The sequence below is a fragment of the Bos indicus genome, chromosome 15, assembly GCF_029378745.1.
Source record: "Bos indicus isolate NIAB-ARS_2022 breed Sahiwal x Tharparkar chromosome 15, NIAB-ARS_B.indTharparkar_mat_pri_1.0, whole genome shotgun sequence".
Taxonomy (NCBI): Eukaryota; Metazoa; Chordata; class Mammalia; order Artiodactyla; family Bovidae; genus Bos; species Bos indicus.
Genome location: NC_091774.1, coordinates 55,938,137 through 55,950,365, shown reverse-complemented (window position 1 = coordinate 55,950,365; position 12,229 = coordinate 55,938,137). Strand labels below are relative to the sequence as shown.

Sequence of the window (12,229 nt, the reverse complement as noted above, 5' to 3'; positions counted from 1 at the left end):
ATGGAAATGAAGAGAGATTTATGGAGTATCTATTTTGGTTAAGGGAATTCACCAGAATAGTTAGATTTTATACACATGTGGACTGTTTTTCATACAGGGCATCTACTTTTATACCCACCAGAGCCTAGAACAGTACATTCAATTAGTACTTTATGACTGGCATATTCAAAAGGGACATATACTCTTGAGTTTCAAATTAAAATTAGAAAACCAAGATAACTTAAAGATAAATTATAGGGAAACTAAGATAATATACTTTATTTAGAAGAGGCGATTATATAAAAGATATTAACTTACTTTAAAAATAAACGGTATCATGTATATTTTAATGGCTATGTTTTAGAGATAGAGAATAAAAATGTCAACATAATAATGGATGACTTTGCTTTTCATATCTTCCACATCTTGCCAAAGTAAAAGATCGTAGACCATTACTAAAAGCTTTGCATTCTCTTGTACTTTTAAATTCAGATATTAATAACTCCATTATAGAAATAAATAAAAAAGCACTGATGGAAGATGTGAAGTGCATTAGTGTTCATGTTATCTCTCTCAGGATGAATTTAATGGGTACCTTAATAAGGAGATATAAACTAATGTCACTGATTAGGAAATACATGCACTCACATCCTTTAGTAGCCTCCAATGGGCTTGATGGTGACGTCTGAGTGGAATTACTATAAAGCAGATGATGAATTAGTGTTGGGGCAAAGGGATACATAAATGTGCCTCAGAGATGAAACAATTATATTCTATATCGTAAGTTAAAGGTCAACTCCAAAGACAGTATAGTCAGTCCTAAAAAGGGCTAACCAATTTGGCTAAGCCCACTGCTCAGAACTTGCTGCAGCTAAGATGTTTTGATAGCTGGGCCACAGGTTTCCTTGGCTATAATAACCTGAAAGTAACATTTATGTATTTTAAGTCTTTTTTAATCTCTTAAATACCATGAAGTGATGTTTATCAGAATTTTTTTAAAGACATGGGCACATTCCACATAGATGATTTCACTCTCAGGGGACTTTGTCATTATGAAGCCTTATTAAAAGAAGGTGAAGGTTCACAAGCCTTTAGGAAGAACCTTAAGTGACATTACAAATTAAATCTAAAACAACTTTTTTTCTGAGCGGGGGAGGCTTAGCTAGACAAAGTAATTTCCTTTTCATGAGAGTTAGTTTAGTTGTCACAGCCCAGCAAACTCTGGATAAAGTGACCATCACAACTAGTATATAAAAAATGTAGACATTGTTTCTCTCTTTCTCTTCTAATTAGGTTCAATTTTAACGCTGAGTGCAGGGGCTTGACCTACAAGTGGTAAATGCCAAAACATCCACAAACTCATTTACTACTAGACACTTGGAAATCTTTCATACTTTAGGGCACAAAGAAACGATATCTTAAAAAAGAAAAAAAAACCAGATATCTATCCCAAACTCAGTCTATTCATTTGTTCAGAGCTTATTTTCATATTACATATTTTTAAATGTTCACAAAAGTTGTTTTCAATTTATCTTACCGCAAGATGGAGAAGGAAAAAAAAGGTCAAAACTAGTCCACGCAGATTTCTTTCAGTAATTTATTTAAAATCTATTAAGTGATTTCTTTAAAATTCCTCCTCTACCAAGGAGTTATTTAATTACTCTAAGCCTCAGTTTCCTCATTTGTAAAATAAGGATAATAATAAAAGCCATTATTGTAAAAATTAGAAAGAAGAAAAAGTGCTTTGCATATAGGTAAAATTAATAAAAGCAGACATTCTTATTCTTGAAGCTAAGACAAATGAATTTCCAAGTGCTCTATTTCAAAATTCTTTTTCCTCTGGTTTATGACAATGACTATCCAGTCCTTTGCATTTGTAAATATGTCTCAAAGACTCTAAGAATGGTGTCATATATATTTTATTCCAGCAGTGCCACATGGCTTGCAGGACCTTAGTTCCCTGACCAGAGATTGAACTCAGGGCCTGGAAGTGAAAGTGCTGAGTCCTAACCACTGGACTGTCAGGAAATTCCCACATATATACTTTTTTAATTGCTGTTTTCCTATAACTGTTTACATGTGAGGATACAACATACAAAGCAAAATGCTTTGTTTAAAGGATCATTAAAAGCAAACCCCACATGTATACCTGTGGCGGATTCATTTTGATATTTGGCAAAACTAATACAATTATGTAAAGTTTAAAAATAAAATAAAATTAGAAAAAAATAAAATAAAAAAAAGTAAAAGCAAACCCCGGTATAACCACTACTTAGTCAAGAAACGGGATGCTGGAGCCTTACCAGCTCCCTGTGACCCCTTTCTCATTACAGCCCCTCTGTCTCTCAGAGCTTGTCATTTTCCATGCTTTTATATAGTTTTCATCCCTAACAATACAGTCTAATCTTGCCCATTTTTGAACTATACATAAATAGAGTAACTTTCTGGAGATTCTCTTTTGTTTTGCTTCTTCTACTCAACATTTAGTTCAGATCAGTTCAGTCATTCAGTTGTGTTCGACACTTTGTGACCCCAAAGACTGCAGCACATCAGGCCTCTCTGTCCATTGCCAACTCCCAGAGTTTACTCAAAACTCATGTCCATAGACTCGGTGATGTGATCCAACCATCTCATCCTCTGTCGCCCCCTTCTCCTCCCGCCTTCACCTTTCCCAGCATCAGGGTCTTTTCAAATGAGTCAGTTCTTTACAAGAGGTGGCCAAAGTATTGGAGTTTCAGCTTCAGCATCAGTCCTTCCAATGAATATTCAGGACCGATTTTCTTTAGGATGGACTGATTGGATCTCCTTGCAGTCCAAGGGACTCTCAAGAGTCTTCTCCAACACCACAGTTCAAAAGCATCAATTCTTTGGTGCTGAGCTTTCTTTAGAGTCCAACTCTCACATCCATACATGTCTACTGGAAAAACCATAGCCTTGACTAGATGGACTTGTGTTGGCAAAGTAATGTTTCTGCTTTTTAATATGCTGTCTAGGTTGGTCATAGTTTTTCTTCCAAGGAGTAAGCATCTTTTAATTTCATGGCTGCAGTCACTATCTGCAGTGATTTTGGAGCCCAGAAAAATAAAATCTGACACTGTTTCCCCATCTCTTTGCCATGAAGTGATGGGACTGGATGCCATGATCTTAGTTTTCTGAATGCTGAACTTTAAGGCAACTTTTTTACTCTCCTCCTTCATTTCCATCAAGAGGCTCTTTAGTTCTTCGTTTTCTGCCATAAAGGTGGTGTCATCTGAATATCTGAGGTTATTGATATTTCTCCCAGCAATCTTGATTCCAGCTTGTGCTTCTTTCAGCCCAGCGTTTCTCATGATGTACTCTGCATATAAGTTAAATAAGCAGGGTGACAATACACAGCCTTGACGTACTCCTTTTCCTATTTGGAACCAGTCTGTTGTTCCATGTCCAGTTTTAACTGTTGCTTCCTGACCTGCATACAGACTTCTCAAGAGGCAAGTCAGGTGGTCTGGTATTCCCATCTCTTTCAGAATTTTCCATAGTTTGTTGTGACCCACACAGTCAAAGGCTTTGGCATAGTCAATAAGGCAGAAAGAGATATTTTTCTGGAACTCTCTTGCTTCTTTGATGATCTAGTGGATGTTGGCAATTTCATCTCTGGTTCCTCTGCCTTTTCTAAAACGAGCTTGAACATCTGGAAGTTCACAGTTCAAGTATTGCTGAAGCCTATCTTGGAGAATTTTGAGCATTACTTTACTAGCGTGTGAGATGAGTGTAATTGTGTGGTAGTTTGAGCATTCTTTGGCATTGCCTTTCCTTGGGATTGGAATGAAAACTGACCTTTCCAATCCTGTGGCCACTGCTGAGTTTTCCAAATTTGCTGGCATACTAAGTGCAGCACTTTCATAGCATCATCTTTTAGGATTTGAAATAGCTCAGCTGGAATTCTATCACCTCCACTGGCTTTGTTCATAGTGATGATTCCTAAGGCCCACTTGACTTCGCACTCCAGGATGTCTGGCTCTAGGTGAGTGATCATAACATCGTGATTATCTGGGTCATGAAGATCTTTTTTGTATGGTTCTTCTGTGTATTCTTGCCACCTCTTCTTAATATCTTCTGCTTCTGTTTGGTCCATACCATTTCTGTCCTTTACTGAGCCCGTCTTTGCATGAAATGTTCCCTTGGCATGTCTAATTTTCTTGAAGAGATCTCCAGTCTTTCCCCTTCTATTGTTTTCCTCTATTTCTTTGCATTGATCACTAAGGAAGGCTTTCTTATCTCTCCTTGCTATTGTTTGGAACTTTGCATTCAAATGGGTATATCTTTCCTTTTCTCCTTTGCTTTTCACAGCTATTTGTAAGGCCTCCTCAGACAACCATTTTGCCTTTTTGCATTTCTTTTTCTTGGGGATGGTCTTGATCCCTGTCTCCTATACAATGTCACGAACCTCCATCCATAGTTCATCAGGTACTCTGTCTATCACATCTAGCCCCTTAAATTTATTTCTCACTTCCACTGTATAATGGTAAGGGATTTGATTTAGGTCATACCTGAATGGTCTGGTGGTTTTCCCTACTTTCTTCAATTTAAGTCTGAATTAGCAAGGAGTTCATGATCTGAGCCACAGTCAGCTCGCAGTCTTGTTTTTGCTGACTGGATAGAGCTTCTCCATCTTTGGCTGCAAAGAATATACTCAATCTGATTTCGGTGTTGGCCATCTGGTGATGTCCATGTGTAGAGTCTTCTCTTGTGTTGTTGGAATAGGGTATCTGCTATGATAAGTGCATTCTCTTGGCAAAACTCTATTAGCCTTTGCCCTGCTTCATTCCATATGCCAAGGCCAAATTTGCCTGTTACTCCAGGTGTTTCTTGACTTCCTACTTCTGCGTTCCAGTCCCCTATAATGAAAAGGACATCTTTTTGGGGTGTTAGTTCTAAAAGGTCTTGTAGGTCTTCATAGAACCGTTCAACTTCAGCTTCTTCAGCATTACTGGTCAGGGCATAGACTTGAATTACTGTGATATTGAATGGTTTGCCTTGGAAATGGATAGAGATCATTTTGTCATTTTTGAGACTGTATTAAAGTACTGCATTTCAGACTCTTTTGTTGACCATGATGGCTACTCCATTTCTTCGAGGGATTCTTGCCCATACTAGTAGATATAATGGTCATCTGGGTTAAATTCAGCCATTCTGGTCCATTTTAGGTTGCTGATTCCTAAAATGTTGATGTTCACTTTTGCCATCTCCTGTTTGATGACTTCCAATTTGCCTTGATTCATGGACCTGACATTCCAGGTTCCTATGCAATATTGCTCTTTACAGCATCGGACCTTGCTTCTATCACCAGTCACATCCACAGCGGGGTGTTGTTTTTGCTTTGGCTCTGTCTCTTCATTCTTCCTGCAGTTATTTCTCCACTGATCTCCAGTAGCAATTTGGGCACCTACTGACCTGGGAAGTCCATCTTTCAGTGTCCTATCTTTTTGCCTTTTCATACTGTTCATGGGGTCTCTCAACATTAGGTTTGTGAAATTCATCCTTATTACTGCATATAATTATGATTTCAAGCCTGCACAGTACTCCATCATAGAAATATATCATGATTAAGGGTAAACATATTGGTGACAGATTTTCAACTCATTTCCAGTCTTCAGCTATTATGAACAGTGATGTCAAAAACATTCTCATATGTATGTCTTCAGTTTCACTGGAAAATGCCAAAGTGTTTTCTAAAATGATTTTATCAGTTTACATTCTCATCACCTCTACCTAACTAATTTATTGTGCTTTTTTTTTTTTAAATCATGCATGTGCTCAAAACAAGATTGGGAGGAATCAAAGAATTTCCAGATGAAATGAAGAGGTTATTTATTTCAACTTCCTTATTTTATTAATAAAAGAATCTAAAGCTTATAAAGATTAAGAGACTTGCCTAATATAACTGGGAGGCGATTCTTTGCTTAGAGGTTAGCATACTAGAGCTCTTCCTAAGACACTAAACTGCCTTGCAAAGCAGTCTGGAAAGAAAGAGATATAACCATCATCTATACATGTGAACACAGTGGGGACACAAAAATGTTTTAAAGCTGTTTAGAAAAACAAGTCAAAGACCATGTTCTGTTGAGTTTTGTGAGCCCCATTATATAAATAAGGACACTGAGACTAGGGTTAAACCTTAGACAACACCACAATTATCAAGTAGCAACACTCCCATAAGATAAGCATGTAACACAATTTTAGCATACATCTGGGCAGTTTTCTTACCCCTCCAGAAAGGGTAAATGTTTGGTATCTTTAAAGTTTTTATTTTAATAATTGTAATTGTGTTATATGTATTCAACTCTCTATCCTCCTTTCTTCACTAATAACAAATGAATCCTTTGGTATTATCTAATCTTCATAAAAGTTTTAATGACTATGGATGTTTCTCAGTTTATCTAACTTACCCCTAGACAGTTGTTTTCAGTATGATAAATGTCTTTTAACTGTTTCCAGGAAGTTAGAATTATTTCCTTATGATAGAGTTCCTAAGAAGAAATTCTTAAAGTTGAAAATTCTTATTAACTCTACTTCAGAGAAGACATTGTGAGGATCAATTATGAGCTGTTTGTGTGAAAGCCCTTTGGAAAACTACAAAGCACTACTCAAATATATGGTGGTATTATCATCATTATTATAAATTCATCTTGTACTTGACTTACATTGACCCATTATTTATATGGCATGGTACTCTGTAAATCTCTGCTTATTTTCTATAAACAAAATTACCAACATATGCCGCTTGTAAATTATATCTTAGAGAATCTTAAAATCTTTCTGATCATGTTGGGGTTAAGTCAAAAAGCTTGAAGGTGATAATTAAAAGAAAAAAAACAACAACTGTATTTCCCAAAGAACTTTACACATTTATCTAGTGTAATACACCAACAGGATATACAGATCTACACACACATCTACTCTCCTGTTAGTGTAATACACTGTAATGTCACCCTGGCTAGAGGGTAAACCAGGTTTAAGAATAGAGTCCTATTCACCCTTACCTCCTCAATGCCCAACCCAGCACCTGATATACAGTAAGTGATCAACCAGCAATGCTTGGAGCCACAGAAACACCAAGAGAGGAAATAGAAGTCATTATACCAGTCACAGGACTCAGATGAAAGAAGAGAAGTATGTTAGAGCAGATGAGAAGTGCCAAGGAGAGGAAAACAGTGAAGAAATGAGTTCGACAGCAGGAGCTGGGATTTTAAATGCTTCTTCTAAAAGCTGTCTTCAGTCCAGCCTTTGTCCTAACTGCCATGGACTGCTTTTTATACAGCAGGGGAACTGACACTCCTAGAGAGGACTGGGGGAAGAAAGAAGGTTAAAACAGAGAAAAACTGACACAAATTTGTGACTCAGTGAATTCCTCACCCTCACTTGTAAGGCCTATGTATTATTTTCTTATATTATTTTGGGAGTTCTACAGTCTACCCATAATTTTTTTTACAAGCCATATTTATCAAAAGGTATTGGTGATTCACCAAAGAACTTTAAACAGAAAATGTATACATATATATTTATATGAATGAAATATATATATTTATAGGGTTGGCCAAAAAGTTCATTTGGGTTTCCTGTACCCATCTTATGGGAAAACCCCAATTTTTTTAACAAATCCAGTATTTAAAAAGTTATATGAAATGCCTGAACGTAACATTCACTAATAATCAGAGCTACAAATAAAGGTAGAGATATTATGTTTCTTCTCTCATATTAAAAAAGATTAATAACAAACAACATTGGCAAGAGGATAAAAAACTCAAACTTTAAAATTTATGTATTCTTTGACCTAGCAATTTGATACTTAAGGGAATAACTGAACACAGGTATATCTAAGAAGATAGATGCTTCTCTCACCATAATGTGGTTCATAACAGGCAAATCTTGGAAATCTACTGCTAATGTCCACAAACAGAGTGCAGTGTGGACAACAAGATCTTATACAACTGTATTCATCAATATGAAACTATCTTCACAATATACTGAATGAAAAAAGTAAGACATACAACAGAATGCACAATGTGACACTGTTTATGGAAATTTTACCTGTTTCATTTAGGCATGTATATTTGCATAGATGTTTGGAAAGCTGATCACCAAAATACTATAATACTTATCTCTGAGTAATAGAATCAAAAGTGGTTTAATTTTTTTCCTTAATACTTTTCTGTATTTTAAAAATAAATTCATCCTGAGATTGAATCATTTGTATGATTTGAAAAGTTACTTCTATTTTGGAAAAAAAAAAAAAGGAAAAGTATTGCCTTAACTTGAAACAACTAAAAGCTCACTACATTGAGAGTGAACAAATTATCTGAATTTTCCTTCCCTATAGCAGTATTCTCACTGGTGCAGCTAAAAAGGCAACTCCCCTACCCTTTTACTTTTTAACTTGCATTTAGCTTGTAATCCACTGCCATACAGCTTCACTTCATTTCGTATTTGTGGAGCCTGGAATTTCTTGGTCACAAGGTTACACTGCACTTTGCATTTTATTTATTTTGCAAGCACTTTTTTTTTTTTTTTTACTACTTACCCTGTTTCAGGCACTATTCTAAAATGTGTTTCGGGCACTATTCTAAATGCTTTAAAACAACTTTATATACAACTTTTTTACAACTTTATAACAACTCTAAGAGATGGGAATTATAATTGTAGGTATTATTATCCCTATTTTACAGATAAAGACACTGAAACACAGAGAGATTAAGTAACTTATCTAAAATCATATAGCTAAAGTGATAAATGGGCATTTGAACTTTGTAATCTAAATCCATAGTACTTGCTCTTAAATATTCAACTATGCTGCACTTTATTCATTTCATTCTAGGATTTTGACCTTTCCCTTGGTAAATTTACACTAATTAGGGTACTAATTTTATCCTCCCTGGAAACCCAAATCAGCATATTTTAAAATGCTTTTCTCTAGTAGATACCAAAATTTATATATAACGATTTTTTGAAGTTCTTTTCTTTAAAAAGCTTAAACCTAAGCTACGCTGGTCTTTTTGATGCCAACTAAAATCAGACCAAATTCACTTTTCATATATATTATTTCTCGTAATTCATTTCATGAGGCTTAGCCATAAAAAATAGTTACAATTTATATTCTACCTTCTCTGAACTAAGCATTATGTATTTCAACTGAAGTTCATTCTTTAAATATTTTTCTCCCAGCAACAATGTCACTCATAGTGGTGTCTTGGAAAAGGCTCACATCATTACTGAATAAGCAATCTATTTCTTTAATTAAAGAAAATAATTTACCTGCTTAAAATATTAAAATATGCAAAATAAGGAGCTAAAGTGAATTTTTAGTAACTAGGACAAAAGAGGAGATAGAAGGTATAAAAGATGTTAAACCAAATGAAGTGCTAAACTTATACTTGGCTCTTAGGTGGCCTCAGACAAAAGGGAAGCCTGTCATTTAATGTTTCTTTCTGTCTGATAAAAGAAAGGCAGCAAGTACGATCCCCTGAACTTACAAGTCAGATGATTAGGGTCTGAATTTCTTTGCTTGCTATTCAGAGACTCAGTTTATCTAAATGTAAAATGCAGATAATAATACTAACAATTTAGGCCTTTATAAAGGACAAAAGAGGTAATATAAGTAAAGTAAGCTATATGAGTACAAGTTAAAACTGTTTTATTTCTCATTTGGATATTTTTGGCATTGGGTTTCTAGTTTCGGTTTAAAATACGAGAAAATGTCCAACTGATGAAAAAGCAAATTATTTTATCTTGTTAATTTATCACTCTCAGCATTTCAAAGTTCAGTGATCAAAGTCAATACATCATTAAAAATGTTTAGTAAACTGGTTGTCAACATGATTCTTTAAAAAAATTAATACAAGAACTTTTAATCAATCACTTGCAAGTATATAAAGGTAGTATGTGATCCCTTAAATACAGAATGGAGCTTCTGAAAAAACTATATACACTTTCTACTTCAAGTAAAGCTTCCATTTAGCGATAAGTCAAGATATATTTAAATATATATTTAAATACACACATATTTAAATAGAAATAAGTTCATTACCTGTCAGTCTTAAGGAGGAAAGAACAATCTCCTAGTTGATGCATTCACCACTCATTCTTTCAATAAGTATTTACTACACATGCCTAGGGAGCTCACACGGACCAGTTTCAGTTCCCAGTACAACAACTGGTAACAGTATGGTGCTAGGGCTGAGCGTGGTCAACCAAAAACACCTTTCCTTCCCCACTAGTCAGGTGACCTATTCCAGCCAGGTTGGCCTTGATACACCTTAAACAGCCTTCCTTTGCACCTCTGCCCCTCCTCCCCTCTCACTAGCCAGAGGCTTCCTTCCTTGAATTTCCAGTTCAGGTGCCGCATCTTTCTACTGAAGCGTTCCCGTTCTGTAGCAGCCTAACAAGAATAATGACAACACAAAGAACAGAAAATGGTAGCTGCTATTTATCGTGTCCCCTTTCTGTAGATGATGCCTGAGCTACAAACTTAACCCTCACTGTTTCTTGTCCCTGCAACGATCCTATGGGACGCGCCCAGTCTCTACAGAGAGAAGGGAGTGGAGGGGCATGCCCAAGTTCACCCGCTCAGTGGAACACACATCCACGTGTGCGGGGCTCTCCCCGCTGAGCCAGAACCACACTTGGACAAGAACTCCTCCTCTGACAGGGATCTGCATGCTTTGTACGGTTTACATAGTGTGCATATTTTTCTTCCTGAATATAAACATCTTGGGGATAAAATCAGCCTCTCATAGGCCTTGCACAGCTCATTCAGATATGTGATTGATACTACATACATAACATGAAAATGTGATGGTTCTACTATTAAAAAGAAACAAAGCCCACCAAGGAACACTTACGAGTAGAGTTCATCATTATCATCTTTCAAACTGAGGATATGACTGAAAATCTGCTTTGTCCACAGCAGTATGAAGCTTAAGTCTGAACTGATTTACATGAAACAATGTCAAGCCCAAGGAAAATCTTAAGAGATAGGATTTCTGTCACAATAAAGAGTTTTAATATCGACCTTACTGTAATCTATTATAACTGAAAACATCACTCTACAAGACCATATATGTATATGTAAGACACCTTTAAGTGCTAATAGGGTAACTTAATATTTAAGAAAAGAAAAACAGGGAAGAACAAATGTCCAAGATTAGAGGAACAGTTAAATGAATTATATATTATAATATGCACACTATGCACACAGGGCTTCCCTGGTGGCTCAGAGGTTAGAGAGTCTGCCTGCAATGCGGGAGACCTGGGTTCGATCCCTGGGTCGGGAAGATCCCCTAATATTACATATTAAAAATACTGAGAGAGCTTTTAATGGTTTGGCAAAATGCTTGTGTCAACAAAGGAAAAAGATGTTGAGCACTATATATAACGCTATCCCAACTATAAAGGAAAAGACAAAAAAGTCTGAAATGAAGGTACATGTAAGCTGTAGACTATTTTAAAAATTCTGCTCTTCTATCTTCTTTCATACTTTAAAAAATTTCTACAATTGGAATGTATTATTTTTTTTTTCCTAATTTTATTTTTATTTTTAAACTTTACATAATTGTGTTAGTTTTGCCAAATATCAAAATGAATCTGCCACAGGTATACATATAAATCTAAAGGACAGACATATAGATTATTGAAATAGAATTTAGAGTTCAGATATAAGTCCTTATAGTTAATTAATTTTCAACAAAGGTGCCAAGATAATTCAATGGGTACGAGTAGTCTTTTCAACAAATTTTTCTGGGCTAAATGAATATTCACATGGAAAAGAATGAAGTTAGACCCCTTCCTTACACTACACAAAAAAATTAATTCAAGATGGACCACAGACCTAAATGCACAAGTTGAAACAACACAGAAGAAAACCTGAAAGTACTTGGGCTAAGGTTTCTTGGAAATGACATCAAAAGCATAAGCAAGAAAAGAAAAAGTAGATAAAACTGGACTTCACTGAAACTAAAGATGTCTGTATTTCGACAGACACTATCAACAGAGTGAAAAAGACAACCTACAGAATGGAAGAAAATAGTTGCAAATCATACATCTGAGAAGGGACTTTTATTTAAATTATATAAAGATCTCTTAAACTCAAGAATAAAGACAAATTACCCAATTTAAAAATGGGCAAAGGGTTTAAACAGACATGTCTCCAAAGAAGATATACAAATGTCCAATGAGCACGTGAAAAGATGCTCAACATCATTAGCTTTTAAGGAAA

At 35.6% G+C, this 12,229-nt stretch overlaps 1 protein-coding gene across 3 annotated transcripts in view; it reads right to left on the bottom strand.

Moving 5' to 3' along the window:
* UVRAG (UV radiation resistance associated) overlaps nucleotides 1-12,229 on the bottom strand; it is a 328,846-nt gene that overhangs the window by 58,906 nt on the left and 257,711 nt on the right. The gene's annotated exons all lie outside the window — the stretch shown is intronic.